General features: G+C 47.1%; 1 protein-coding gene across 2 annotated transcripts in view; it reads left to right on the top strand.

The window, feature by feature from the left end:
- The window catches only part of wu:fa11c10 (protein FAM110A), a 21,119-nt gene that overhangs the window by 1,240 nt on the left and 12,379 nt on the right, over nt 1-7,500 (top strand). The gene's annotated exons all lie outside the window — the stretch shown is intronic.

The raw sequence follows: 7,500 nt of genomic DNA, 5'->3' as shown, positions 1-7,500 counted from the left end.
ACATACCAGCGGCCTGTAATTTTCCGTCTTAATGGTTCCCAGCAGAGGAATGTGGGGCCTGTTGCTGTGGGAACGGACAGTTAACTCAGTCAACTTAACGTTCACAGAGCCCAACACGCACCAGTCGGAGAGCCACCAAATGGACCTCATATTTATATCATGAGGCTTTACTCTACCTCAGTTAGGTTAACCATCTGTAACTGAATACCTAAACTCACCATCTCTAATCTAATACATAAACTAATGATCTCTAACCTAATACCTAAACTTACCATCTCTAACTTATACCTAAACTTACCATCTCTAACCTAATACCTAAACTTACCATCTCTTACTTATACCTAAACTTACCATCTCTAACCTAATACCTAAACTTACCATCTCTTACTTATACCTAAACTTACCATCTCTAACCTAATACCTAAACTTACCATCTCTTACTTATACCTAAACTTACCATCTCTAACCTAATACCTAAACTTACCATCTCTTACTTATACCTAAACTTACCATCTCTAACCTAATACCTAAACTTACCATCTCTTACTTATACCTAAACTTACCATCTCTAACCTAATACCTAAACTTACCATCTCTTACTTATACCTAAACGTATAAATCGCTAACGTAACCATAAGCTAAGACTTAATACCTTAGCCATCTCTTTAACTCTGGGTTATAAGTAGAAGTCCTCAATCTTTTACCCAAGCTTATTATCACAAGAAAAGTCTACTTAGTAGCCCCCCCCCCCCCCCCCCTCTGTTTGCTGGCATTCAACCCGACCGACAATCATCATCACTAAGTAAAAACATGTTTCGTCCAACATTTTCCCACGTCCGTCCCAAAGCGCTGCAAAGCCTACCCCTGATGCTTAGTGCTTTAGTGCAGAGGGCTTGTTTCGTGTTTACATGTGCATGGGAAAGACATCAGATACTAGTCAGCGCTCCAGGGACCTCAGTGCTGGGATAGAGACCTCACGGCTGGAGGTCAAGGTGGCCTGCTGCCAGAGTCCAACACCAGAGATAAAAGCTTCTCTACGTGGCCAACATCTCACTGCGCTGCACTGTATGCTCGAGGGTAGGGCTGGGCGACTAATCGAATTTTGATCGCGATCTCGATTTTAGCGTCAAACGATGAGAAAATTAACATAATCTAGTTTTTCGATGTAACATTTTTTTTTTTTTTTTTAATGATTTATAGAAGGGGCAGAACAGCTGGACACATATCTGTATATCATTTTAGATTGGAACATTTTCTTTTTGTGTATTTTTTTAAGGCGAAATTTCAAAGTGCTCAGTTACAAAGTGTTTTTTGGGAGAGACACGGTGAATAAATATATCATGTTTTGAAACTCAAAAACAATCGTTTGAATAATCGTGATTTCAATATTGACCAAAATAATAATCGATTTTTCCCATAATCGAGCAGCCCTACTCAAGGGGCGACTGAAGACTTTGAACCGTTGGGTCGCTACAAGGCGTATCACCTTGCTCAGCGCGTTAGCGGGTCGAGTCTCAGATCGCTGCGTCATTCTTCTGGTCGCTTTGTAGGGTTTGAAGGTTAGTGGGTCTGTTGCTTCAACGGACCACAGAGTTCATCGCCCCTCAGGGATCCCGACGGCTGAAGCTGGCCTTCACCCTGCCCTCCCAGGCGGCATATGTGTGTGTTCATCTCCAGGCTCAAGTCAAACATGTTGCAGCCGTTACTTTGGTTTCTGGAGCTCACTTCCTCTGCGTTCCCTGGAGCTTTACTGCGTTCGGGGAGGGAGCACATGTGTGGCTCTGTTTATAAGAGGGCCGCTTGGGGAGGCCTCCGTGCTCTGCTGTCGTTGGCTCTCTGTGCGGCCGGTGCTTTGCTGCCCGGCGGATCCTGACGGGGAATCCTCTTGGATTGAAGACTGCAGCAGATGTCTGTGCAGTTATTCTACCGGATGGGCTGTTTATTCAAGTAGCATTCTGCAGACACACACACACGCACACACACACAGTCACACACACACACACGCACACATGCACCCATGCATGCATGCACGCGCAAACACACACACACACACACACACACACACACACACACACACACACACACACACACACACACACACACACACACACACACACACACACACACACACACACACACACACATACACACACACACGTACACAGACACAACTGTGTCTGCATGACAGCAAATCATAGGTCGACCCAGCGGGAATCGAACCCCTTACTGGAAGCGGTAATGCCTTGCTCTTCCATTTGAGCCACACAGCAATACAGCTGTGTGGCTGGGTGTGAGTGAGTGTGTGTCAATGTGGGTGTGTGTGGGCCCTGTTTTGGGCAAGAATATTCACACACTCGAGAGGAAGAATGTGTTTGTGCGTGTGTGCGTTTATATTTGTGTGCGTGGCTTTTCATGGACTTATGTGCCCCACCTTCAAACAACAGCCGTCAGGATCTCTCTCTCTCTCTCTCTCTCTCTCCCTCTCTCTCTCTCTCTCTCTCTCTCTCTCTCTCTCTCTCTCTCTCTCTCTCTCTCTCTCTCTCTCTCTCTCTCTCTCTCTCTCTCTCTCTCTCTCTCTCTCTCTCTCTCTCTCTCTCTCTCTCTCTCTCGCACACATTCATACTCACTCGCACGCACACGCATGCACACACACGCAGGACCCACTGACCTACACAGCAGTGTGCTCATTAACAGTGTTGTGTGTGTGTGTGTGTGTGTGACTGTGAGCATGGGCTCTCTCTCGTGGGGTATCCAGTCATTTAGCAGATGCTCGTTCCAAACGAGGCTCACAGTGAATCCAGAACGTCACAGGGCTGTGCTACTGTGTGTGCAGATCATTAACTCATCCCCTAATCATTAACCCGATCGGATTCACGCTCCACCACACATACACACACTGGGCCCTGGGCAAACAAACAACTGGATCATTTGTTCGATAATGATAAAACATATTATAATTATGAGTAATGACTCATTAAAGTCTCAGTGTGTAATAATGAGCCCCTCCCTGTGGATTGGCAGGAGTCTTTCAGAATTCAAAAAACGAGTTCTGTCCACTCTGATTGGCTGAGCAGCCACGTGACACGACCTCTAGCGTTGCTCGGGTGGGAGGGGCGTGGGCAGGTGGGCGGGGCTCCATGAGTGACAGGAAGATTCCCGTAAACGATGAGACTGGCTTTTAATGGCAGCATATATCGGTTACAGGAGGGGATTTTATTGATAACAATGAGGTCAATATTGATCGGTATTCACCGCTGACATCCTTGCTGTTAAAAGCCACAGGCTGGTTGAAATGTTACACATCGCGACTGTAAATATAAGTCTTTAAGTGATTACCTGAGGGTCTATAGAGACCTGATAGTGAGACCTTTGCCTTCTTTACTCTTGCCCTGTTTGCTCAAGGAGTCAGTTTTTCCTGTCTGTGTTGATTTCTGTGTGTCTGATTGTGTGTCTGTTTCTGTGTCTTGTCGAGTTGTGTGTCTACTGTCTTGGGTGTGTGTGTGTGTGTGTGTGTGTGTGTGTGTGTGGGCCCGTGTGTGTTTGTGTGTGTGGGGTGTGACGTCATGTGTGTCTCTGTATTTTTCCAGTCGTGTTTGTGTGTGACAGTATTCCGATCAGGGTCGCTTGTCAGTCTTTTTTTTGTCTGTTCTGATGCTCTGTCTGAACACGTCAGGCCATGCGTGTGTGTTCAGTGTATGTTTACCTGGGGGCGTGTGCGGCAACATCCGTCCAACTGCCCCCCCCCCCCCTCCCTGAGGGACCGTGTGTGTCATCATGGACGCCCGTCCCAGGGTCGAGTCAAACCACAGAATGGGTGTCTGATCAGCAGAATCTGAATATTTGCTGAACAATCGTACACAGGTCACAAAGTCATGACTAATACGGTTTAGTCCTTAAAGGGGACCTATTATGCTTTTTCGACTTTTATGACCTATGAACGTTGTTATAATGATTGATAGTCATGTTAAAGTGACTTAAAGTGTCAAATAATGACGTACATGCATTTCGACGTATTCCCTGCTGACAGTCTGGGGTGGCTGTGCAGAGCGCTAAACACTCGGGACAACGTTTGCGATTCACTTGTTCACATTTCCGGGAAATCATCTACGTAGATGCACTCCTGCCGCACCCCCATATGCCTGGTCCAATCTGCCCGCGCGCGCTTCAAGGAAGGTAACCAATCACAACGGAGTTTGGTTGGCAGGAGGGGGGCGAGGGGGCGGAGAAGGACGAAACCGAGCGTTGACAGAGAATGCTGAAAGCGCCCAGATGAGAGGAAGAGTTTCCCGAAAATCTACATCGTTTTTTGTGTATGGTTAAACATGACTATCAATCATTATAACAACGTTTATAGGTCATAAAAGTCGAAAAAGCATGATAGGTCCCCTTTAAGCAGAGGCTTTTCTTCGAAGGCCCTCTGTTAGTTCAGAAACACGACATATAGACGCAGACAGAGAACGCAGAACCTTTTTGCTGGGGGTCTAACACCCATGCAAACAACTATGCCAACCTGCCCCGTTGTACAGTATACGGTATACATTAGCCACTGTGCTAGCATGCTAGGTGATGAACAGCGCTACATTCTTAGCGGTACAGTGCTACATGCTAGCGATGATATACAGCGCTACATGCTTGGTGATGCTAGCAGTTTCCTCTGCAGTGTGTCGGTTGGTGGTGTCATGTGCCCGTTGTCTTTCTCAGGGTACTTAATACCCTGAGAATCTGATTACAGGTAGATGTTGCTGTCGGCTCATAAGATTCATTTCCATGGGTTAGTGTGACACAGGAGCTGTGTGAATATTTGTGTGTGTTTTGTGTGTTGATATTTGTGTGTGTGGATGTGTGTTTGTTTGTGCGGATATTTCTATGGGTTTGTGTGTTTTGATATGGTGAATGTTTCTATGTGTGTGTATCTAGATATTTTTCTGTGTTTGTGGATATGTCTATGTGTGTTTGTGTCTGGATATTTGTGTATGTGTGTGGATATGTCTATGTGTGTGTGTGTGGATATTTATGTGTGTGTGTGTGTGTGTGTGTGTGTGTGTGTGTGTCTGTGTGTGTGTGTGTGTGTGTGTGTGTGTGTGTGTGTGTGTGTGTGTGTGTGTGTGTGTGTGTGTGTGTGTGTGTGTGTGTGTGTGATCAGGGCCGGGCCTGTATGGGCATGCTCATGTGAAATGTGAGCGGTAACGTGATATGTTGCATGGCTACTCACAGCCCTGGAACTTGTGTGTGTGTGCCGGTGTTCGTGTGTGTGCGTCTGTGTTTGTTTGTGTACAAGGGTGTTTGTGCACGTATGTTTGTGTGAGCGAGCCTGTGTGCGTCCGCTTGTGTGTGTGCCTGTGTGCCCGTGTGTGTGTGTTCCTTTGTGTGTGTGTGTGTGCGTGTGCGTGTGTGTCTGTGTGTGTGCCCGTGTGTGTGTGTTCCTGTTTGTGTGTGTGTGTGTGTTTGTGTGTGTGTGTGCCCGTGTGTGTGTGTGTGTGTTCCTTTGTGTGTGTGTGTGTGTGTGTGTGTGCCAGTGTGTGTGTGTGTGTGTGTAGTAGAGGTACAGATTACAGGGTAGTTTGCTCCAACAAAGCACGTCTGAGAGTTGCCACGGTAACTCTACTCTACTCGCTGTCTCTCAGCGCCACTCAAACAAGATCACCTGCAGCACAGTGTGTTTGTCTGAGTGTGTGTCTTTGTGAGTGTGTTTGTGTGACTGTGAGAGTCTGAGTGTGTGTCTTTGTGAGAGTGTGTTTGCGTCTGTGAGAGTGTGTTTGCGTCTGTGAGAGTGTGTGTGTATTTCTGTGACTGTGTGTGTGTGTGTCTGTGTGAGAGTGTGTGTGTGTGTGTGTCTCTGAGAGTGTGTGTGTGTGTGTGTGTGTCTGTGAGAGTCTGTCTGTGTGTGTGTGTGTGTGTGTGTGTGTGTGTGTGTGTGTGTGTGTGTGTGTATGTGTCTGTGTGTGGCTAAGTATTACATATTTGTTGATTGACAGCCTGAGTGTATGTGCAGGTTTCAGACGTATAAATTTGGCAGACTAAGAAATGTCACACTAAGCCTTTCACACACACACGCTGAGACACCACACACACGCACACACACACGCCCGCCCGCGTACACCTGTCCAGGTGTCTGTGTTCTCATGGAGCTGTGTTTCCATCCCCCGGTACTGTGTGGGTGGGGGGCCACCAGAGGATTATGGGTATTATTATTATTATTAGACAGGTATGTCCCCCCTCAACAGGGGTGAACATTACAGAGAGAAGGGGGGAGGGGGGGGGGGGGAGATAGATGGAGGGGGAGGAAGGGGGAGAGAGACATAGGGGGAGAGAGGGGAAAGAAGGGGAGAGGGGAAAGAAGGGGAGAGGGGAGAGAGACAGAGGGGGAGGGAGGGAGAGAGACAGGGGGGAGAGAGGTGGAGAGAGGAGGGGAGAGGAGATTGAAATACGGGATGGAAAGAAACGGAAGGAGAAGGGAGGTAAGGATAGGACGTGTGCAGTGATCAGCTGAGTCCATGAAGAGTGATGAGTAATGATGAGGAGTTAATTAGTCGAAGGTGTGGCGACGAGACGATGTCTGAGTGTCTGGGGCGTAGGGAGAGAGTGTCTGTGTTGTGTATGTTATGATGTGTCTGGCTCAAGCACGCACACACACACACGCACACACACGCACACACACACACACACACACACACACACACACACACACACACACACACACACACACACACACACACACACTATTTGGAGAGGAGGTGTGTTGGTACTAATGTCAGGATATCCTCTGCTAGATCAGCATCACACTGTTATTCCACCACTCCTCTCCCTCCTCCTCCCCCCCTTCTCTATCTTCCCCTCCCAGTCTTCCTGCTCCTCCTCTTCCTCTTTTCCCACTTCTCCTCTCTGCTCCTCCTACCCCGGTGCTTGGCTCTCTCGATGGGATTCTAATCTTTCCTTCCGACGCGCTTTTATTTTCCTAACTTTGAACCATGTGTCAAAAAGGGAAAGTTTCCTAGGAAGGGGGGTTATGGGCCAATGAGCAGCTTTGATCTGAACTACTGGTATTAACTGTTAGTAACTACCCTCTAGTAACTAGTACCTGTTTGTTAACTGTGAATAACTACCCTGCAGTAACTGTTAAGTTACTGTCAGTAACTAGTACCTTATAACTCTTACTAGTAACTGTTACTCTTGGCAACTACCCTGCAGTGACTAGTGCCTGCAACTAGTAACTGTTAAGCAACTACACTGCTGTAGCTTCCAGAAACCAACTACTAACAATAGATTTAGCGATAAAGTAATCAATGTATAATATGTTTATATTGTGATTGATGATCACAATTGATTCCTTATTCACACCAGATATAGAGAGAGAGAGGGTGAGGAGAGATACAGAATGAGGGAGACAGGGTGAGGAGAGATACAGAGAGAGAGGGTGAGGAGAGATACAGAGTGAGAGAGACAGGGTGAGGAGAGATACAGAGAGAGAGAGAGGGTGAGGAGAGATACAGAGTGAGAGAG

The sequence above is a fragment of the Gadus morhua genome, chromosome 1 (assembly GCF_902167405.1).
Source record: "Gadus morhua chromosome 1, gadMor3.0, whole genome shotgun sequence".
NCBI classification, from domain to species: Eukaryota; Metazoa; Chordata; class Actinopteri; order Gadiformes; family Gadidae; genus Gadus; species Gadus morhua.
Note: the sequence above shows the minus strand (reverse complement) of the source record. Positions and strands in the feature narration are given on the sequence as shown.